We start from the raw sequence: 24,876 nt of genomic DNA on the forward strand, positions 1-24,876 counted from the left end.
TTGGATATGTGCATTTATGTATAGATATTTTTGCTAATGACATGTTTCTTATTTCTCTAGTCTGTTCAGAATGTTTTAGATGTTTATACAGGTAAGGATGGTCTTAATATAAATTCATATTCCAATGATTAAAATATGTGAGAATGCCTTTAATCTGTTTGAAACTGTGACATGCTAGACAGCTTTGGTGTGACAGATCCTTTGAAATAAACCTGTGTAGGGAAGCCATTTTTAAATTGACAGTGTAGGAGGAAAGGAAGTAGGAGGTATTGTGTTGTACCTTTTTAGGATAGAACATAAAAAGTGCTGTTCCTTAACGTGTATTGTATATGAATATAGTACAAGATGTTGCTTATTCATATATTTGGGAAAACTGAGACTGATCAATAAATTGTGCATTATCTTCCCCTCATTACATAAGATTTCAAAGATTTTTTTCTTAACTATGTAATCATGGAATATTAGAACAAGGACTCTGTTACTTTAAAACATAGAAACTGAATTTGATTAAAGCTAATGACTTAGGCGCATATCAGATAAGAAGAGTTTGAGTTATCTTAATTCTAAGTAATATACTCTGAGAGAATTAGTTTTCTTCACCATTCAGAGAGTATTTAGCAAAAATATCCAAAGGAACCAGCATCCTTTCTTTCTGTTTTTAACCTTGCCAATATAACATTTAAAAAAATAATGCTGTATAGAGGGCTATTAACCCCCAAACATGCATTATATAGTAATAATATCAAGGCTGTCTGTTTTGTTCAACAGTAATCTGATTCTCTAGCTGTGATAAACTGCTCTGCCTTTGGCCTTCTGGTTTAGCCATTTAGGAATTGGATTATTGCCTCATAAAACAGAGGGGCAATGATATCATTACTTAATTATAATCATTATTAAAAGTTCTGAATCATGCCATTATCAGGAAAAGGGCAACTGATGGTACTTGAATGAATGACTCACAAAGAACATTTCCATTTATTTTGTGTCAGGAAAAATAAAAACACATTTGGAGTGTAATGTGAAAAGCAGAAAATGATCCTTTGCACTGGTTAAGAGTTCAAGGTTTTGAAACAGACAGAAACGTTTGAATCCCTACTACAACATTTACTCCCTGTATGACTTCACATATTTTATCTGTAAAATATGAACAGAACATTGCGTATACTAATATCCTTTAGTTTCTGTGAAAATGAAATGAGATTATGTATGTTTCATATTTAACACAGTGCCCGACATCTAGTTAGCACCCAATAAATTGTAGCAATTAAAAACAATATTCATGATAATAATGATGTTGATCTTGGTTATTTAAAATGCCTTAAAATCCACTGCAAAATTTAGAATCATTATAGTTCCAGTCATGATTTTTTTTCATGTAAATAAGCAATATTTGGGGTTTATATTTTATTATGTACTACTTTGTAGTTTAGGTTGACTTATATACAGGTATCAGTGTACAAAGTTCTGAGCTAGTTTTTAGTAATTATGAAAAATTCATTCATTCAGTAAATATGTAGGAAATGCTTACTTAGTGCCAGGAAGGGTGTTAGGAGAAATAAAACACAGTTCCCCAAACTTTAGTAAGCCATCGTTGATTTTAAAAATATGTACAACCTAAAAGTTGAGAGTTAAGTTTTATTTGGGGCAAAATAAGGACTGCAACCCAGGAGGAAGAATTTCAAATGGGTCTGCAATACACTCTGAAGAGATAGGGGAAAATGTCAGTATATATATGATTTTGGTGAAGGGAGGAGATACATGCAACCAAGCACACATTTTACAGAATTTTGCTGTGAGTCACAAGGAGCAGACATCTGTCACCATGAAGGATTTTAGTGCTTTTCTAGATACAAGGAGATAAGCTTATCATATCTTCTCCTTGAAAATATCTGAAGACCTGTCCTGCCAGTTTTCCCAGAGTGCATAGTGCCTCACCCCTGATCTCTACCCTGAGCTCCTTTCACGGGATGTTGAGGGTCAGCAGTTTCAGTGTCTCATGATTCTATCCTTGTAGAGGCAGATGGCAAATACCAATCTCCAGTTCACAGCATGATTATTACTAGTGCCATAGTAAGAATAAGATAAGCAAGGAGTTCCCGTCATGGCTCATTGGTTAACGAATCCGACTGGGAACCATGAGGTTGGGGGTTCGATCCCTGGCCTTGCTCAGTGGGTTAAGGATCTAGTGTTGCCATGAACTGTGGTGTAGGTCGCAGATATGGCTCAGATTCCTCGTAGCTGTGGCTCTTTTGTAGGCCAGTGGCTACAGCCCGGATTAGACCCCTAGCCTGGGAACCTTCATATGCTGCAGAAGCAGCCGTAGAAAAGGCAAAAAGACAAAAAAAAAAAAAAAAAAAAAGAATAAGATGAGCAAGACAGGTCTCAAATGTCAGTGACATTAAGGAAAGACACATGGGTGTTTTACTGTAAAAGAAATCAAGTGATGGAAATGTTAGAGTTAAACGGTAGCTATTGTTGGGATTTAGATGCTGCAAAACTGACTGAATGAATCAGAGACTGTAGTTTTTGAGATAGGCCTTTAAAGTTGGGGAAAATTTTAGCAGGTAATGAAAGAAGGAAGAGCATTTCAGATTGATCGGTAATGAGCAAAATGAGTTATAAAATTTTGTAAGCTTATAGAGTAGTTTTTATATTATGTAATTTAGCAAGCAGAAATTATAAATATTGAATTAAATGAGGTAATATAAATTATAAATAGATAAAAGCTATTGTGAAACAGGATATGAATTAAGTAGTACAGAAAGGGAAAACAGAAAATTAGTGATTAAAGATGTACACACATTCAAGAGAACTTTATAGGAATGAAAATTAATTGTATCAGAAGCATGTAAAAGGAAGGTATGTCAACATATGCCTGTGCTCCAAATCCATGCAGCAGGAGAGAGAATAATGCAGCACTACTAATTGAAATGTAGAATGAGAAAGGTGATATGTGTGATATAGGATAAAGAGACAATTTAATTTAGAAATACTGAATAGCAGATACAAACAAGATATCCAAGAAGACATGAGCAACAAGTATAGAATAAAGACATAGATTTTATGCTCTCCCTATTGTAGGGAGACTAAATGAGATCAGGTGTTGTGAATGTTGAGATAAATAAACAAAAAGAAGACATAAAGTGGAAAATATCCTATTGATTATTGAAAGGAGAAGAGAGACACAGAAGTCAGAAAAATTATCAGAAAACCAGGATGTCATAAATTGTCAGAGTAAAGATTAAAAATAGATCCAAGATGAGGATAGTTAACAAATATCAACTGTCACATTAAATTCTAGCAAGGTGAGAAAGGAGAAAATATTTGGTAATTAAGGAGTCATTAGTGACTTGCAGAGAAAGAATTCAAGCCAAGTAAGGTAAAAGACATGTGAAAGACTTGTGACCAAATGAGGGATAAGACAGAAGTGTTAGTAGTGGTAAACTCTTATTTTCAGTTAAAGTTGGAAGACATCTGCAGCCAAAAGGAAACTTCAGTTATAGGAGAAAGCGATAATAGTAGAAACCAATTCATAGAGGAGGCAGGAAAAATTCAATCATGAAAAAAAAATTTTATAAGCATTCATTGAGTGCCTAGTATGTTTCAGAGGCTATGCTACATGCTGAGTATACAATCTAAATGAAGAGAAAAAATAAGAGATAATGATAGTATGTGTTGCCTCAAATACATATTTACATATAAATATATGTTTATACATATTTCATATTAAGAATGCTAAAAATAAATTAACTCTGTATCTTCCTGAAGTAGAGGAGAGACTTGGCAAGGAAGACTTCCAGGTGGAGGCTTCAGTTGAGCTAAGTCGTAAAGGATAAACAGATAGACATTCATAAGTTAGAGATGAGAATTGAGGTAACCTAAGTAGAAGGAAGAGCTTTTGCAGTGCTTCCAGTAGTGATCAAGAAGGCAGTCTGACAAGTTCTAAGTTTTCCAGTATTAAGGTAGAGTTTGGTATATTAAGTAGGAACTACCACATATTTTCACAGCTTTTTTTAAGCAAGCAGATTTGTAATATATTTAAAGTGTACGGTATGGTAATTTGATACATGTATACATTGTGAAATGATTCATACAATCACATAATATATCTATCACCTCTTGTAGTTACCTTTTATTTTCTTTTTGATGAAAACCCTTAACATCTATTCTCTTAAAAAATTTTATATATTCAGTGTGGTATTACCAGTTATAGTCACAATGCTATACATTAGATCATCAGAACTTATTCATCTTATAAATGAAAGTCTGTACCCTTTTACCAATGTCCTTCCATTTTCTCTACTCCCTACCCTCTGGCAACTACCATTCTACTCTGTTTCTATGTTTTTGACTTTTTTTTTCTGCTTAGATTCCACATACAAATGATACTGTGCAGTTCTTTAACTGTCTAATGCCCTTCAGATTCATCCATCTTATCATGGATGGCTGGATTTCCTTTTTTTATATTCCATTGTATTTATGTGTGCATGTTTGTGTGTGTACATATCGTATTGTTCACTAATCTGTTAATGAACACTTAAATTTTTTCCAGGAAACAACATGGCTGTCCTGAATAATGCTTCAAACAACATGGGAGTATAAATGTTTCTGTCACATAATGATTTTGTTTCCTTTGTATATATACCCAGAAGTGGGATTTCTGGAACATATTGTAGTTTTAATTTCTTGAGGAACCTCCCTGCTGTTCTCCTTAGTGGCTGTACCAGTTTACATTCCCACTAATGGTGTAGAAGGACTCCCTTTTCTCCACATCCTTGCTAGTATTTAACTCATCTTCTTCTTAATAGACATTCTAACACATGATGTGTTATTTCATCATGGTTTAGATTTGCATTTTCTTGATACTTAGCATCTTTTCATATGTCTATTAACTGTTTTTATATTTTCTTTGGAAACATGTCTATTTGGGTGCTTCAGCCATTTTTATTGGGTTATTTGTTATTTGGGATTTTTTTTTTTGTCTTTTTTTCTACAGAGTTGTATGAGTTGCTTCTATATTTTGGAAATTAATCTATCAGATATGTGGATTGCAAATATTTTCTCCCATTTCATAGGTTGACTTTTTATTTTGTTGATTGTTTGCTTTGCTCTGCAAAAACTTCTTAGTTGGATATAGTTCTACTTGTTTATTTTTGCTTTTGTTGTCTATGCTTTTGGTACCAAAACAAAAAAATGATTGCCAAGATCAGTGTCAGGGAGCTTATCCTCTATGTTTTCTTCTAGGGGTTTTATAGTTTCCAGTCTTACATTCATATATTTAATTCATTTTGAGTTTATTTTTGTGTGATCTGAGTTAAAAGTCTGATTTCGTTGGTTTGCATGTAGATATCCAGTTTTTCCAAGGACATTTTTTGGAAGAGACTGTTAGCCTCATGAAGTGTCTTGATACCTTTTTGAAAATTAGATGATCATACATGTATGGGTTTATTTCTGGGCTTTCTATTAGATTCTGTTGATCTCTATATATTTTTTATGCTGATGCTATACTGTTTTAATTACTGTAACTTCTGCAGTATAATTTGACTTCATTAAGTGTGATGCCTTCATTTTTGCTCTTCTTGGTCAAGATTGCTTTGACTATTTGAGTTCATTTGTAGTTCCGTAGAAATTTAGTGTTTCTCCTATTTCTCTGAAAGACTGCCATTGGAATATTGATAGGGATTGCCTTGAATCTGTAAATTGATTTGAGTAGTATGGCCATTTTAATAATATTTTTTCTTTCAATCCATGAACATAGCTTGTCTGTCAATTGATCTGTGTTATCTTCAGTTTCTTCCATCATTGTTTTATAGTGTACACCTTTCACCTTCTTACATTTATTCCTAATTATTTTATTCCTTTTGATACTATTGCCAATGCTAGTTTATTTTACAGACACTAACTGTAACTTCTTTTTCTTCTGAAATCCAAATAGTCACCTGGGTTTAACTGGGAATGATGAATTAAGTTTTTGTTAAAAAGCAATTTTATTACATTTACAGCTTAAAAAACATTTTTTAGGGATCAGGGAGAAATATTTTATTGGCAAATGATTCTGTATGTTGAAAATATTTGCTCTAAAAATCCATCCACAGAGAGCAAACTGAATGTGCTTTTAAATCTGGCTTGTGCATTGAGGTGTGTGTGTAATTGTGTTTCTATCTAAACTAATACATATAAGCACATATATACAGACACACACACCATACACTGGAGTCAGAGTAAGCTGACTTTATTTTCCTCCCAAAAGAAAGTAAGGAATTCTAGATTTTTCAAGTATCCAATTTTTTTTTTGTTGTGGTTTCATATTTATTTATTTATTTACTTGCTTAGCTCAGTGTCCTGAAAAACTTAAAGTGAACACACAGTTTACCTTAGAATAAAACCAAACAGTATTCAGTTAATAACAAAACAGTCCAGCTAATTATAAATACCTGAAAGTGTTTTAGAACTCCTGCGGAATATATTCTACAGCCCCACAGTAACCTGGATGAAGTTTACCTTAGCCAAACTCATGTGAAGGGATTAAATTTTCAATGATCTATTTGAGTCTTTTTATTTTGAAGCAAATATACAGAAGTTTTTTTAAAAAATATATTGTTTTAGCAAATTTTTTCTAGAAATTCTATGTAAAAGTGGATCAGGAAAACTTACTTTTTTTTTTTTTTTTTTCAAAGAGCCTCATATCTGGATTTTATTTTGAATGGCTGGACAATGGCATTAATTGTATAACATTTGTACTTAGACATTTTCTTCAGAAGTAGCTGAACATCTTTTGCCAAGATGGTCTTGTTTGGGCTCAGTGAAGTCCTTTGTATCTCTGAATTCATGAACATGCTTGCTTGTCTAGGGAATCCTCTTACAATCTTCACATAACTCATCTTTTACAGATAACTAAGAAGTAGGTTCATTTTCCAATAAAATAGAGCTTCTGACAAATTTAGATTATTTCTAAAGTGGTTCTTTTGTTAATTTTTGAAAGATTTAACCAAGGAGGTGTTTTCTTGTTTTTTTTTGTTTGTTTTTTATTTTAATTTGGTCCTAACAAGGTCATTTTTCTCCCAACTTTAGAAAATACCTGTGTTTTTCTCTGATATCTCTTATGCAGTCTTTTCTATAATTGTTTCTTCTTTTCCCACATACTATATTTACACCATTTCTGTAGTTCTAGCTACTGATATGTAGATTTGCACAGATTTTTGGAGTGGTGACATTTAAGAAATGTTACACTTTTCAAAATATCAGCCACCTGATACTCAAGGAATAGTATTTCCTATTTGTACTTACTTGCATTCTTTGTGCCACCCTCCACCCTCCATCTGCCCCTTACAGAGCCACAATCAAGGGTTAGATCTCCACTGGCTTTTGGTAAGAAAAAGCAGGTTTTAGGTTAAAACCAACTTGAAATATTTATTCACCTTTAAAACTAGTATATCTCATACTATTTAAGATTCAGACACTTCCCTTTGACAATAATATCTCAAGATTATTCTTCATGCATTTCATGTAGATAACATTATATGATTATGTGTGTTTATATGATTATATGATTAGGCTCAAAAATATATGCTATCCCTTGGTTGTTCCATGAGTACCTGTACATTTTATTTTACTGAGTACAGCAGAGGCAATGCAGTGTTTTCCCTATTTCCTGAGTTTCCTCCTGGCATACAAAAAAGACATTTACCAACCTCGCTTATAGCTATATAATGGAGTCATGTAATGATGTTGTGGCCAAATTTATGTTGCTCAAGATAATGTATCACATCCAAGTCCATCCATGAAAACCCTGCTTGATACTTGACATTCCATCATCCCTTCTACATAGATCTTGAAAGCCACATGATGAAGATGGCAACACTATAAGATGGAAGTATTTTGGAGCCCTTAGTTTCCAATTGGAGGAAAGATGTAGACTTTCAATGTGATGTCAACAGGGAAAAAACAAAAACATTAATTATGTTAAGCCTGTGAAATTGGGGGTTTCTTTCTACAGCAGTTAACAAATACTGACTAATGCAAATACTATGGTTATAAGAGGAAGTCACTAAGTATCCCTTTAGAGTGTGGCAAAATTCAAGGTTAAGGGGCTGGTGCCAGTAGTGGTATGTTCAGAAAAGAAAAACAAACACAACGAGTGGCCATGACCACTTAGGTAGCTCATCTTAAACAACATATATTTCACCTTTATACTTACTTGATTTTTATTCCAGTGAGAAATAAGGTACTGCATCTGACCATAAATGGATAACCTCCTCGGGAGTATACTTGTTCCAAGGGTGGGAAATTCTGAGAATGAAAAGGTATGATAGAAAGTGACTATGAACAGATGTCAGCAGCCCTCATATATTAGAATACAATATTCTGTTTTTACTGAGAAGAAATATAAAAATACAAATACATTTTTATAAGAGTATTTTTTTTCCGAGCATGGTATAAATATAGTCATAACACTATTCTGAGAGGAAGGAAAGAAACTGTTAATACATCTATACTTAGAAGTTTAAAATATATACACTATAATGTTTTTACATTCGTTATGGATGTAAGGCTCAAAGAACATACAATTCATTATTCCCACTGAAGAGGAAACAATAGGTCAGAAAGGTTAAATAATTTACTCAAGATTACATAATTTGTATGCAGGAGTTAAAACCAAATTGGTCTTAATTTCAGTGTCATGAATTTGTAATTATACCACTATTACTTGCTAGCATCAAGCAAACTTTGAAATTCACTAACTGGTGAGAACATTTTATATATGTGTGAATGTAATTCCGCTGCCTATATTTTGTTCATTGATTTTTTTTTATTTTAGGTAGATGTAAATTGTAAGTACAAGACATAACTTTTATTTTGTTTTCTTATTATGAAAGACACTGATAGATGCTGATCTTTGTATTTGATTTCATATTGGACCAGTGAGAACACTGACATACTATGAACAATTAAATTTTATATTCAGAATTGATGTAAGAATTTCAACTTTAATACATAATTTTTTAAGTCATGTATTGCCTACATAATTATTTTGAAGTATAATGATTATTGGATTTGCCAGTTACAGATGTATCAGAGATACACTGTATTGGTTTTTCTGTTGTTTCTTTTATAAAAATTTTCCTGGTATTTTCAAGCTTACACAGCTTAGAATACACACTTAGCACGTATTCTTCTTTGTTTGAAAATACTTGATACCCAGGAATATATAAAGCCAATGTTTGATTTTCCCCAGGATAGCAGAAGATAGTGAGAACATGGAAAAACAAAGCCCCACATATTCCTTTTAACTGACTCTTAATTCTCTCCCATGATAATAGAGTAGGAAACAAGAAAAATGAGTAGACTTATTTTATTGTTGTTTTTTTCATTGTAAATGTACTCTTTTGTTATGGTGTAGAAACAAGTAAATTGAGTAAATAGCTAAATGTGTGTAGGAAGAGAAAAACAAGGTAATAACACACCTAGCATAACCTTCAACTAAGTAAACCCCTGAAGAATTGTTGGCTGATTTCCTTTTGTGTTTTGAATAGATTTCACAAACCAAGCTATCCACTTTTTTTTCTTACTTGTTTTTCTTTCTTATATAAAACTTAGTGTATTTTACACTGCCAATTTAGATATTGTATTTACCTAGTCCCGTATAAGAACAGTGCTGATCTTTACCTATATATTTCCCTATCAAAAGCAGATAATTAGAGAAAGACGTGATTGAATGTGACAGCTCTTTTATTCTCAAAAATTTGACAGTATTTCTTATGGAAATGACAAAGCATGAATCCTCGCCAGTGATGTTTACTAAAAAGGAAAACAAAGTTCTCCTGGTGTGAGAATTATCTTGAAAATCCCTCTATGAGAAGACAGAAAGCAGCACTATAACAGGACAGCAATGTTAGATCATGTCACTCTGCTCACAAACTTTGAATGACTAAGAGTAAAGTCTGAGCTTTTTAACATGTCATTCATATAATATCAAGATACAATCTCCTCCTACTCCTCCAAACTCAGCACTTCCTCCCTTTATCCATTATATATTTCTGCAGCTGTAATGGAAATATCTGCTAATTCTTAAACTTAAAAAACACAGATGAATAACACAGCCAAGCCTCAATCTAAAATACATATTCTTAGATTCATCATATAGCTCAAATCTAGATTAGACCAAGTGAGGCCAAGTGTGGAAAAATAATTTTCTTAACTAACAAGAGAGTGACTATGACCTGTTGCGCTTGCCTCATTTTGACTAGAAGTATCTTCAAATTGACAACACATGAAAAATTCAATTATTTATAAAATTAAGCCTTGATAATATAAAACTCATATGTCAAGAATATTAATCGTTAAATTTTTAACATAATTGTTTTTCTTTTAAAAAATGTAATTTCCTGATATGCATTTTAAGAAATAAATATTCAGTTTATTCTTAATTTCATAAATTCCTCTTATATGGAATTAAAATTCCAAGAATTTTAGTATTTCCATCCCTGAATTATTTGCTACCATCTTATATGAAACTCTGGTACAATACCTGTTTAATATTTTCCTACAAAGTATTCCCAAGTTGCCATCAGTAGTCCTGACTAAATGAAAGAGTAAAACATTTTCCAGTCATGATAGATTCTATATAAACACAAAATATTTTGAGAGTAAGGTATATTTCCAATTAGGAAAAATTTGTGGAGGAAAAATTTAATTCATTTTTCAAATGAAAATGATTAAATACCTCATATTTAAGAAGTTCTTTGTGTAATTAATGACTCATGGACCCCTCCAAGGAATTAACTATTACTGTCTTCTGTGTGAATACAATTTACAGTGCTTCAGTATGATTGTGAATTATCCTTGGCTTTCTTTCTCTCTCTTTTTTTTTTGATTTTTTCCCACTGTACAGCAAGGGGATCAAGTTAACCTTATATGTATACATTTTTTTCCCCACCCTTTGTTCTGTTGCAATATGAGTATCTAGACAGTTCTACTCAGCAGGATCTCCTTGTAAATCTATTGTAAGTTGCATCTGATAACCTCAAGCTCCCGATCCCTGCCACTCCCTTCTTCTCCCATCAGGCAGCCACAAGACTATTTTCCAAGTCCATGATTTTCTTTTCTGTGCAGATGTTCATTTGTGCTGGATATTAGATTCCAGTTATAAGTGATATCATATGGTATTTGTCTTTGTCTTTCTGGCTCATTTCACTCAGTATGAGAGTTTCTAGTTCCATCCATGTTGCTGCAAATGGCATTATGTTGTTCTTTTTTATGGCTGAGTAGTATTCCATTGTGTATATATACCACCTCTTCCTAGACCAATCCTCTGTTGATGGACATTTGGGTTGTTTCCATGTCCTGGCTATTGTGAATAGTGCTGCAATGAACATGCGGGTGCATAAGTCCCTTTTAAGTAGAGTTTTGTCCGGATAGGTGCCCAAGAGTGGGATTGCAGGGGCATATGGAAGTTCTATGTATAGATTTCTAAGGTATCGCCAAACTGTTCTCCATAGTGGCTATACCAGTTTACATTCCCACCAACAGTGCAGGAGAGTTCCCTTTTCTCCACACCCCCTCCAGCACTTGCTATTTGTGGACTTATGAATGATGGCCATTCTGAGGGGTGTGAGGTGGTATCTTGTGGTAGTTTTGATTTGCATTTCTCTTATAATCAGCGATGTTGAGCATTTTTTCATGTGTTTGCTGGCCATCTGTATATCTTCCTTGGAGAACAGTCTATTCAGGTCTTTTGCCTATTTTTCCATTGGTTGATTGTCTTTTTTGCTGTTGAGTTGTATAAATTGCTTATATATTCTAGAGATTATATATAATCTGACATCTTCAATTTCATTTCTAGTGATTTGTCTGTTCAGTTGGTCTGCTTCTTCTTGATTCAGTTTCGGCAGGCTGTAAAATTCTAGAAAATTGTCCATTTCGTCCAGATTGTCAAATGTGTTGGCATACAGTTGTTCATAGTATTCTCTTATGGTTTTTTGTATTTCTGCAATATCCATTGTGATTTCTCCTTTTTCATTATAATTTTGTTTATTTGAGTTCTTTCTCTCCTCTTTTTAGTGAGTCCAGGCAGGGGTTTGTCAATTTTGTTTACCTTTTCAAAGAACCAGCTCTTAGTTTTATTAATTTTCTCTATTGTTTTTTGAATCTGTATTTTATTGATTTCCTCTTTGATCTTTATAATTTCCTTCCTTCTGCTGACTTTAGGACTTTTTTGTTCTTCTTTTTCTAATTCATTTAGGTGGAGGGTTAAGTTGTCAATTTGGGATCTTTCTTCTTTTTTTGAGAAAGGCCTGTATTGCTATAAATTTCCCTCTGAGCATTGCTTTTGTGGATCCCATAGATTTTGAGAGGTTGTGTCTTCATTATCGTTTGTTTCAAGGTAGTTTTTAATTTCCTTCTTGATTTCCTCATTGACCCATTGGTTTTTTTAGTAGCATGTTGTTTAGTCTCCATGTAGTAGGTGTTTCCTCATTTCTTTTCCCGTGGTTGATTTCTAATTTCATGCCATTGTGGTCAGAGAAGATACTTGAAATAATTTCTATGCTCCTAAAGTTGTTGAGGTTAGCTTTGTGTCCCAATATGTGGTCGATTCTTGAGAATGTTCCATGTGCACTTGAGAAGAATGTGTATTCTGATTTTTTGGGATGTAGTGTCCTGAAGATATCAATTCAGTCTAACTTTTCTATTGTTTCCTTCAAGATCTCTGTTGCTTTATTGGTTTTCTGTCTAGAGGATCTGTCCATTGGGATGAGGGGGGTATTAAGGTCTCCTACTATGATTGTATTCCCATCAATATCTCCCTTTATGTCTGTTAATATTTGTTGTATGCATCTGGGTGCTCCTGTATTTGGGGCATATATGTTGATGATAGTAACATCCTCTCCCTGGATGGATCCCTTAATCATTAAATAGTGTCCTTTTCTGTCGTTCTTTATGACTTTTGTTTTAAAGTCTATTTTGTCTGATATGAGTATTGCGACTCCTGCTTTTCTGTCATGTCTACTGGCATTAAATATTTTTTCCCACCCCTTCACTTTCTATCTATATGTATCCTTTGTCCTGAGGTGAGTTTCTTGTAGGCAGCAGATTGAAGGTTTTGCCTTTTTATCCACTCAGCCATTCTGTGTCTTTTGATTGGGGCATTCAGTCCATTGACATTTAAGGTGATAATTGATAGATGATTATTTATTTCCATTTTGAACCAAATGTTCCAGTTGATTCTATGGTTTTCCATTCTTCCTTTCTTTTTTGGTTGGGTAGTCTCTGGTTATTGTCTGTTTGAGTGTGTTTTTTTTTCCATTTTTTGAAAATGCAATATTTGGTTTTGGCTTATGGTTGCCCTGTTTTTTAAGTATGCTAACCCCTTCCTATAATTGTGTGTTTTACCCTGATGGTCCTGTAGGTTCAAACATTTCATTACTATATTAAAATTAAGTAGAGAAACAAACAAACAAAAAAAAAGTGTCCATTTATTTCCTAATATCGCTTGCCCACATTTTATGATTTTGATGACTCTTTTTTTTGTTTTTAATTTTATTTTGTTTGAAACATGTTCATGATTAAATCTGTATGCTGGCTTATTTTAGCGACTGCTCTCTGATTGTGGTTTCCTCAATCCTAGTTCTTGCTCTTCTTTTTTTTTTTCTTTTTCCTCCATTTCTTCCTTCCTTTCTTTTTGGTATAGAGTAGCCCCTTCAGTATTTCTTTTAGCCTGGGTTTTGTAATGCTGTATTCTTTTAGTTTTTGTTTGTAGGAAAAAATTTTTATTTCTCCTTCTATTTTAAATGATATTCTTGCTGGATAGAGTATTCTAGGTAGCATATTTTTTCCTTTGAGCACTTTAAATATCTCTTGCCATTCCCTCCTGGCCTGTAGTGTTTCAGTAGAGAAATCAGCTGATAACCTTATGGAGGTTCCCTTGTAGGTAACATTCTGCTTTTCTCTTGCTGCCTTTAGGATCCTCTCTTCATCACTAACTTTTGCCGTTTTTCTTATAACGTGTCTTGGTGTGGGTCTGTTTGGGTTCAACTTGTTTAGGGCCCTCTGTGCTTCCTGTATCTTGAACTCAGTATCCTTTAGATTTGGGAAGTTTCCAGCGATAATTTCTTCAAATATATTTTCCATCCCCTTATCTTTTTCTACTCCTTCTGGAATTCCTATTAGGTATAGAATGGCCCACTTTATATTATCGCATTGGTCTCTTATATTGCTTTCATGTTTTTTGATTTGGTTTTCTGTCTGCTGTCCTGATTGGGTGATTTCCATTATTCTATCTTCCATATCACTGATTCATTCTTCTGCGTTATTCATTCTGGTTTTTACTGTCCTTAGTTCAGTTTGCATCTCTGCAAATGAATGTTCTAGTTTTTCTTGGCTCCTCCGTATATTTTCTAGTTCCTTTCTGAGGGTGTCTGCATTACTGTTCATATCTTCTCTTAATTCCTTCAGTATTTTCACTATTTCTCTTTTGAACTCCAGGTCTGTCAGACTGCAGAGATCTGTTTCATTGTAGACTGTTTTAGGTGAGTTCTCCTGTTGGTTTAACTGGAGGTGGTTTCTCAGCTTCTTCATCTTGCTTGTTGTTTTCTTTTTCCAGGTGGAGTTGTACTCTCCATGGCTGGGCGGTGTTTGCCTTGTCACTGCCGTGGAATGTTTCCTGAGGGCTGGTATTGTTGGTCAGGCTTCTTTGAGGCAGTATGGCTTTTCTGGAGCGTGGGCAGGGTTGACATGGTCTCTGTGAAACAAAGGAGGACTTCCTGAGGGCAGACAGGACTGGGAGGTCCACACCACAATGGCAGCAGATTTCACTAGGCCAGGCAGAGCTTGCTCTGGTGTTTTTGGCCTGTGGGGCTCTTTCAGGGGGCTGGTGCTGCTAGGCAGCTCTTCTGCAGGAGTGCAGCACCCCCCCCGAGGGCTGTTGTGGCTAGCTGGGCCACTGTGAACCCAAGAGGCTCTTCCCCAGGGCAGCCCGACTCGGAAGGACTGCCTGAGAATGTAGGCAGATCTTTTCATGGCCCAGCCAAGCTTGTTCTAGCTTTTTCTGGGCTACAGGGGCTCCTGCAGGGGCCTGGCGGTCCTGGGCAGCTGTTCTGTGGGAGTGCAGCACTCCCCGTTGGCTGGAGCAGCTAGCTGGGCCACTACGAACCCAAGAGGCTCTTCCCCAGGGCAGCTCGACTCGGAAGGACTTTCGCATGATTAGGCAGATATTTTCAGGGCCCAGCCAAGATTTATGTAGCTTTTCCGGGCTGCAGGCCTTTTCCCGGGGGCTGGCAGTGTTTGGTGCTGCTCCATGGGGGTGTAGCCCCTCCAAACTGCAAGCAGGCCAGGGCAGGGACAGCCCCTGTGGTGGTAGGCTTCCAGCAGTTCTTGAGGCCAGCCCTCCTGGATGGCAGGCAGCCCCAGGTCCAGCGTGTGCATAAGGGGTGGCGGGAGGCAGGGGGGATGCACTGGGTAGCATAGCTTTCTGATAGCTAGTGGGCCGTAAGCTTGCTGTGGCATGGGGAGTATTCTCTAGGGGCACACCCCTTCTTCTTCCCCCTCCCCAACACTAGTGCAGACCCCGCTCTCCTCTCAGGTTCCCTCTGATGTGGCTTTCCACTTCTCCGCCCTTAGAGTATTGCTCCCTCCCCCTGTGACGTTCTGCTTTCTATCTCCCATGCAGTCTCTGCTCCGTCAATCTTGACAGACAGGTTCCTAGAGCCCCCAAGCAGTCTCCGCTCCACCCCACCCCCCCAGCCCTTTCCTGGGGACTAACCTCTGGAACCGAGGTCTTGGTGCCCAGCCCCCACCCAAGTGTCTCAATTTTTGGTGACTGTGCCTGTAGTTCAGATGATCTGTCGGTTCTTGCTCTGCTTTTCAGAACTCTGACTTACTGCTACACTCTTCTCTGCATCTGGAGATTGCTCTGGTTTGGTTGATCTTTCAGTTGAGTAGGTGACTCTCCAGGGTGTGGGATCCGTTTCTCCTCTGCACTTTCCCTTTCGAGAGCACCCCTCCACCTCGGTTTCACCTTCTCTCACTCTCCTCTTTTCTCTCGTTTTACCTAGTAATGTCACAAAATTCTTGCTGTTATTGGAGTTTAGGTTCTTCTGCCAGTGATTGGTTGCTGTTCTATGCGATTCGTTTATCCTGTAGATGTGTTTTTTTTGTTGTGTTTGTGGGAGAGGGCGAGCGTGTCCCCCTTCTCTTCCGCCATCTTCCCTTTTGGCTTTCTTTCTTAAAAGAGATAATATTAATTTCTATTTTTAAAAGGACCTTTATTCCTGAGCAAATTTTCTAGGTTTTGCCATTAAAAATTTTATGTTATTTAGAAACCTTTTGATATTACTTTAGAAAGAAATCATATGAGAGGAAGCTTTTAGTTTCTTCTATGTTAGAACATGATCTACATTGATGTCGATTTCACATGCTCCCAGATTATGAGGTGGCTGGCTCACTTTTAACAATGGTTACCTTTTTTAACTGATAAACTACAAGGACAATGTAACAATGGTTTCTTCTTTACATTGGCTTCTTAGAAATTTTTATCAAAATTTGTACTTTAGGTTGTAAAGACTTAGAACCTCATTGTACAAAGTTTGTATGCTTATACCACAGATACTGATGCAGCCACTATGATTTAAGACTTAACCGAGTTGTAAAAGACCCAATTCAATTGACTAAGAAGAAAAGGTAGATTCTATGAAATTAGGGTGAAATAAAGATTATTTTTGCAGGCTAAATGGTAATGGACAGTTCTTCAGATTTTAAAACACACCTTGCCATTTATATTATTTTTGTTATCAAATACTAAGAACTAATTATAGGTCAGATTTCTCTCTTGCTCTTTTTTTTTTTTTTTTCCTTTTGCATTTGGAAATTCCTGGGCTAAGGGTCAAATCTGATATCCAGCTGCCACCTATGCCTAAGCCTTAGGAACTTGGATCCGAGCTACATCTGGGACCTGTGCTGCACCTTGCAACAATGCCAGATCCTTAACCCACTGAGTGAGGCCTGGGTTTGGACCCACATCCTCATGAACACTGTGCCAGTTCTGGACCCATTGAGCCACAATGAGAACTCTGATTTTCCCCTTTTTTGTTTTGGACATGGACAATGAGAGCAGAGTTGCTTATACACAAGGTAGTGTTTTTGGATTAATCAGTTAACAACCTTTAAAATAATTTCACAAATTTAGAGCAAGCCAGAGAGACCACTTTTTAATTAAGTCAATGATCTAAGCATAAAACAATGACCTGAATAGTGGCAGCAGAAACAGAGATCAACACAGGTATCCAAATCACATTTAAAGAAGACTTGACAGAACTTGGTGGATTATTCACTGTGGGATGCAAATTTTAGTCTAAATGCCTAGACAAATTGTTACTTTGAAAGAAGTCAGGAGGTCAAAGTGAAAATGCATGGGCAAGATAGCTAAGATGAAGAAATAGAAGGTTTTAGTTGGGTATGGGGTTAAAGACAAGAAAAATGTATCTTCAAATTTAAGAGGTACTTCTGTGTAAAAAAGGAGTGACACTGGTCCAAAGAGACAGAACTGGCATCAATCACTGGCAGGTACAGATGAATCCTTAGAATAAAAAATAAATTTTTAACAAATGGGTTGTTAGAAGATTGAAACTACAGATGTTTCCAAAGATAATAATAAATATATTTGGTAAGATTCTTATATAGGTTATGAAAGATTTGAAAGACTCATTATCTTATATAACCTTAAATATTTTTTAGTTCTTGGGAGTTCCTTTCATGGCTCAGTGGTTGACGAACCTGACTAGGGTCCATGAAGATGCGGGTTTGATCCCTGGCCTTGCTCAGTGGGTTAAGGATCCAGTGTTGCCATGAGCTGTGGGGTAGGTCACAGATGTGGCTCAGATCCCACTTTGCTATGGCTGCGGTGCAAGCCAGCAGCTGTAGCTCAGATTTGACCCCTTGCCTGGGAACTTCCATATGCCACAGGTGTAGCCCTAAAAAGGTAAAAAAAAAACTTTTTTTAGTTCTTAAATTCTTTGATTTTGTGTTGAGTACATGCTTACTAACTTCTGGCATGAATTGTTTATATTTGTATTGGATGTGAAAATTAAGATACAACTCAGAATAATGTATTTTTGCAAAAGTAGATCAGTTTTTCTTTTATGTTATTTTTATCTTAAGATATCTTAGAAATTGTCCTTTTAAAATTTCTTGCCCTTCAAAATACTATGTTGTGGGCCAAATTCTTTGAGCTTTTCAGTCTAAAGAGCTTGTAGTTCATATCTTAAAAAAAATGTATTTGTTAATCCATTGGGTTTCTAAACAACTCTCCCAGAATTCAAAATGATTAGAAAACATGTTTTCCTTCATTTTATCTATTTTTAATACTATGAATTTTTATGTAAATAATTACTGCACTTTGTAGAAAATTTGACAAGTAGAAAAATACATATTAAAGATAAAATTAATTTTAATTGTAGCAACAACCATATTTGGGAATATTTTGCTGTTTGTTTTCTAAGTTTTTGTGATTATAGTTATGTTTCCATATGTGTATGTATAACAAAATTAAAGTTTTATAGTGTAGATGATTTTGTATACTTGTATTTTCAATAAGTATTATAAACTTGTGATTCATAAGCTAATGCTTTTTAAAGGCATGATATTTCATTGTGGCTTAATTGACTGTAATTTATTTCCCTGCTTGATTCACAATGCTTCTTTGAGTCTGTTCCTTCAGCCTTTATTGATTTTGTTTTGTTTGATTTTTTTTTTTAGGGCTGCACCTGTGGCATATGGAAGTTCCCAGGCTAGGGGTAGAATCAGAACTCAACCTCGAACCTAAACCACAGCCACAGCAATGCCAGATCCAGGCCATGTCTGTGACCTACACCACAGCTCATGCATTGCCAGATCCTTAACCCACTGAGGGAAGCCAGGGATTGAACATGCATCCTCAGGGATACTAGTCAGATTCATTTCCACTGAGCCACAGTCAGAATGCCCCCTTCAGCATTTATTGAAAAGATAGAGGGCATTGTGATCTTGAAACTGTGTTGAGTAGTGCTTGAACTTTGTTGAGAAGTAGATCATGACCACACCTGTGTCAACCTCTTTCTTCACTGAGTACAGAAAAGAGAGAGAAACAGACAGGAGAGAGAGAGGAAAGAGGGGAGAGGGAGAGGGAGAGGGAGAGGGAGACGGGGAGAGAGAGAGAGAGAGAGAGATATTACTCTGTATTGGAAAAAATGTGAATAAGATAGGAAATTATTTAGTTCTGGAAAAAAGAGAGAAAGAAAAGGTAGGGAGTGAAACAGAAAAAGTCAGAGTCACTGAAACAGACCGTGAGAACCTACAGTGCTTCTTGTGGAATTTCCAGATTCTTTTCCTAGTCTTTCCTGATACCTTGATGTTTGTAAGTCATCTTGTTAGGGCTGACAGATTCAGCAATTAAAAATACAGGACACCTACTTGCATTTGAAATTCAGGTAAATTACAAATCAAATTTTTAGAAAAAATATAGCATATTAGTGCAACATTTGGGACATGGTTTTGCTAGAATATTATTTGTTGTTTATTGGAAATTAAGAATTATTGGTTATTCTGCATTTTATCTGATCATCCTACATTTGGTATCCTTCCTAAAAGGCAATCCTCATTTTACATAGAAGTGCCTGTTTAGATAGTGGTGCACTGATTTCATTGTATGGGTTTCACCAGGGTTTCTTTAACTCTTCCACAGTCATTATACATGTAGGATTTTTCACTCTCTAGATAACTTCTGTAATCTTCTTGGTTCTAAGAACCTGAGCACTTGATGAGAAATTTCTTTATCCTTTTTGGAGTTGCCTTTAAAGCAAAAACAGAAGACTCTCAAAAACTTTGATTCATCTATTTTTTGGCATTTTCTATAGGTTATGATTGTGTGGTTTCCTAGGCCCCCTTCTGAAAAATAAAACTCTATAATATATCTTATACTTGTTATACCTTTATAGGAAATGAAAAAACAGGATGTCAAAAACTTGAAAATAAGTGTTCTGTTTATTTTTAGAATTTTTTTTCTTTACTATTTTCTCCTCAGCACCTGCTTGACTTCTCACAGTTCCCAGACTGTTAAGAAGGTGGGCATTTTTGACTATACAGGTGGTATTTGCTTTAATGTTGAAATGGAAAAAAAAAAAAGACTTTGCTGCTTTTCTTTATATTTTTTTCTTGCCATGCATTCATATGCCCTGATGTTTTTCTTTAACTATTCATAGCTATGAAATGGAGGTTTTAAAAATTTTTTAAGTGATTTGCTTGGAATTCGGTATAAATTGAGGGAAGGTCATGCTGCCCTGTGCTTTTACTATTAGATGACTAGTAGAATTGGGCCTTAGCTCTGCTTTATGATGATAGACCTACACTTTTGTGTTTCTCTTAACAATATCAAAGCAAGATTTGATTGCATCTACACAGATTCTGCACTTGAGTGTTTTGAAATGTTCTTTTTGTGACATATCAGAGATACATAGTGTATGTGTGAAAATATGGAATATAACCTGCCTGATTGTTTAACTATACTCTCAGCTCCCCTCTCTTGAAAATGTTCATTTCAGGTGAATCCTTTTTTTGAGCAGCCTGGAGCATATAATTCCTCTTAACTTGTAAATGCTAAGGTGAGAAGAGTAGATTGTTTTACTTAGGTCAGCTGCAGTTTCTGTTAAGTCTAAATACATCCAGAAATGGAGAGGGAGGGGAAAAAATTCTCTGTTTATCAGCTCACTTCTGACTTCCCTTTCATTTACTATAGAGTGATGTAATTACAGACAAATTTGAATTTGTCAGGATGCTATTTTATAATTTGATTTACCTTGACAATTAAAAGGTTTCTTTTGCCCCTTCTAAGCAAATGTGTAATACTTGTATGTGTATACATCCACATATACAAATACGTGTATATGTATATGTTTATCCAAAAAGCTCATTTGATTACTGTTCTATGTATTATGAGTTGGTTACATTCATTCTCACCCATATTCAGTTAATTAGCAATTTCTCTTTTATTCAGTGACTCCTTTAGATCCAGGGCTCATCTTCTAACTTAGGATACTGACAAAAGGAATGTTCATGTATCAAGAATAGGATAGTAGCTGTGTTAATTTCCTGTAGCTCCATAGTAAATTATCATGCATTTTATGGCGTAAAAACAACAGAAATATATTCTCTCACAGTTCTGGAAGGAAGAAGTCCAAAACTGGGTGTCAAGAAGACCATACTCCCTCCAAAGGCTCTTTAAAATAATTTATTCCTGCTTTTTCCACCTTCTAGGGGCAGCATCCCTGGGCTTATGGCCACATAACTCCAGACTCTGCTTTCATCTTTGCATTGCCACACCCTCTGTGTTTTTGTCTAACCCCACTCCACTTGTCTCTTATAAGGTTACGTGTGATGTCATGTAAGGCCTATTAGGATAAATTAGGATTATCTCCTGTTCTAAAGGTCCTCTTAACTTAATGACATTGGGAAAATTCTTTTTTCCCAAATACAGTAACACCTTTAGGATCAAGAGATTGGGATGTGGCCATATCTTTAATGCTATTGTTCAGTTTTACACAGGGGCATACTTAACACAGTGCTCAAACAACAGCCCTCCAACAAAGCAATAAATAATGCATGACTTTTTGGCTCTTATCAAAAGAGGTTCTAAAGAAACCACCTAGAAAGAAAACTAATGATTCTTTGACACATACACATTACATTGTATACTTAACATGAAGGTCGAATGGTGTGTGGACTCTAACTGAGGTCTTATGAAAGACTTGGGGTTGGTGGTTAATACAACCCATTAGAGAAAATCTTGAGAGTCTATGGATACTGACTAACTGTAGTCCATTTAGAAGACTAACCAGTGTCCCACAGCAACTTCTTTCTCATCTTATCTTGACTTTTACTTTTGGTTTGTTTGAAAATCTTTAATGTGTGTTAAGAGTCGGGGGTTAAGTAAAATTTGTTCATCTTCATTACATGTTTCTAAAATTCTCATGTACCTTACGTCTGTGCATAAGAAGTAAATCTCCAAAAATTCTGGTTAATATGAAATATTTTGTAGAAATTATTAAATATGGTAGTTTCACTCTATGGTTTAAACAAACCTCACAAAATCACTGTCAGATTGAATAAAGGTTGCTAATAATATATTTTATTTCTAAACAGTGAAAAATAAATATAAATCTTTTGTATGGTGATGAACATGATAACATTTCCAAAGAAAGCTTAATATTTCTTAGATCACATTTTAAGAAACATGTTTTAGTGAAAATAATGGAATTATTTGTGAGCATTGAGGATTTTGTAATGTTCTAGATATATTTTTTACAATTTAAGTTATTTATGGATATTGAAAATATTTGAGAATATGGAGTATATACTGACTCAGGAAAACTTTGGGACTTCTCTCATTACTCAGACTTTGATATCAGTTCAGTTCAATTTCTCTCTTTTTATTATTTTTTTCTTTTTTTAGGGCCACACCTACAGCATATGGAAGTTCCCTGGCTGGTGGTCAAATCAGAGCTGTAGCTGCCAGCCTATGCCACAGCCACAACACAGGATCTGAGCTGCATCTGAGACCTATGCCACAATTCACAGTAACTGGGTGAGGCCCGGAATTGAACCTGCATCCTCATGGACACTAGTTGGGCCCATTACCACTGAGCTTAAACAGGAACTTCCTCGATTTCTCTTATATATAACTTTATTGACATCCTAACTAACTAATTGTTAGACATGATTATAATATAGGAATAAAAGGCCAAGATTTTTAACCCACTGAATGAGGCCAGGGATTGAATCTGCATCTTCATGAACACTATTTGGCCTCATTACCGCTGAGCCACAACAGGAACTTATTCAGTTTCTCTTATATATAACTTTATTGACATATCTGGCTAACTAGTATAGTTAGACATGATTATAATATAGGAATAAAAGGGCAAATTATGTCGTACTTTGCGTCAGCTTTCTGGGTTCATCATGGGCTAATTTCCCTTCAACTTTCAGTTTGTATTGAAACATATTTATAGTCTTTGATCATAACAGTTTTGTTTTTCTGTTCTGTATTTATAGAGACATTATTTATTTACAATGAAATTTAACAGGACTGTCTCTTCAATGTAATAGCAAGTGTGTGCAATATATACTATGCTTATTGAAAATAGTATTTCAGTCTGTATAGAGTAGTGATGTAATTAAGATGCAAATTAACATAAGGAAGATAATTATGTCTTTATTAGGAGAGAGACTGAAAGTACCCAAACAACCCGTTTTTATATGTGCAAATTTTTATATTCATTTTTCCTTTATTATTGTGGAAGCTTTATTTACTCTCATGGTTGGCAAGAGGGTTGATTTTACTTAAGAAAGTAAGGGGGATTTATTATAAGTATGCACATGTATCTTGAAGAACATATGGGATAATCTACTTATAGATGGATTCCTCTGGCATCACCTTTACTGGACTGTCCATGCCACCCAAACAACACATACTGCCCTTTCTTTTTTTTTGTCTTTTTGCTATTTCTTTGGGCCGCTCCTGCGGCATATGGAGGTTCCCAGGCTAGGGGTTGAATCGGAGCTGTAGCTGCCAGCCTACGCCAGAGCCACAGCAACGCAGGATCCGAGCCGCGTCTGCAACCTACACCACAGCTCACGGCAACGCCGGATCATTAACCCACTGAGCAAGGGCAGGGATCGAACCTGCAACCTCATGGTTCCTAGTCGGATTCGTTAACCACTGCGCCACAACGGGAACTCCATACTGCCCTTTCTTGCTCTGCCTTTCTGCCCTTTGTCATGGCCTGTTTGACATGGCATAGATTCCCATCATCAGCAGTAATATCTCTGTCTTATGAATCCACTTTTTTCATTTCATATATGCATCTGGCCAATAGTAGAGATTTCATCTTTTAGTATAGACACCCAGAGGGAGAAAATAGCTCTATATCCAGATTCTAATCATCAAGAAAGCCCTTGGCAACACTTGGTTGAACTTCCCATCCTCAGATATATCTAATGTAGTCATTTGGATAAGATTTCATCACTTAGAGATGACAGACCCACAGTGACCTTGTGGGTCAAGTGAGACCTTATTCTTCAAAGATAGAATATTGCCAGACATTATGACGGACATTGCCATATTCCCACTGTTTTGCTGATCTGTGCTACTCCTGTTACTTAGTAAAGTCTTGGCTCATACTCAGTCACAGCACACCTCTTTTATACTTTCTAAGGAGTTTTTCTGTCAATGAGAGCTGTGTAAGAAAGGATCATAGTAACTCTCCTTCACATATATTAATCACATCAGCCCCAATACATTTTTTAACCATTTGCTTGTCTTCTTCTGCAGTGCTATTGCAGTAGCCTCTGAACTGGAATTACTCCTTCTTATTGCAATTGTCCTCAGTACAGGTGCCAGCATTATCTCATGTGGATTAGATGTGGCTATTTCATGCCCTTACACATAAACCTTCTCTAAGTCTCCATACCTAGTAAAGATTGAACCATTTTCAGTTAACACTATTGATAGAATTCTTTGTAATATACCTAAAAGCTTATTAAGTCATTTATTCAACAGGGAATCAGAAGTTATGATTTTAAAGGTTGAAAAAGGGAGATTTGTTTATGGGAAATTCTTTATAAGTAATTTTCTCATGGCATTTATCACTTGTAATGTGTATTATATTTAATTTATGTGTATGCCATCTGTCTTAGCAGGCAGTAAGTACCTCAAGGGCAGAATCAATCTAAATTGACATTGAAACATCTCAAAGTTTAACATTAGCATTTGCATTAAATAGTTTCCATATATATATATATATATATATATATATATATATACTGCTAAAATAAAAGAAAAAATTGAGAGTG

General features: G+C 35.5%; 1 long non-coding RNA gene across 3 annotated transcripts in view; it reads left to right on the forward strand.

Moving 5' to 3' along the window:
• Positions 1-24,876, forward strand: part of LOC102164767 (uncharacterized) — a 614,073-nt gene that overhangs the window by 260,006 nt on the left and 329,191 nt on the right. Inside the window, exons 6-7 of one of the 3 annotated variants that reach the window (XR_014821812.1) lie at positions 61-91; positions 4,553-8,392. The exons of the other annotated variants lie outside the window; for them this stretch is intronic. This is a non-coding gene — a long non-coding RNA (uncharacterized LOC102164767). Of the gene's footprint in view, positions 1-60; positions 92-4,552; positions 8,393-24,876 lie in introns of those variants that run through there. 3 annotated transcript variants of the gene reach the window in all.

Source organism: Sus scrofa, chromosome 1, assembly GCF_054392235.1.
Source record: "Sus scrofa isolate SSC_HxYL_T2T_F1_AM1 chromosome 1, Sscrofa_HxYL_maternal_Yorkshire_Landrace_v2.0, whole genome shotgun sequence".
Taxonomy (NCBI): Eukaryota; Metazoa; Chordata; class Mammalia; order Artiodactyla; family Suidae; genus Sus; species Sus scrofa.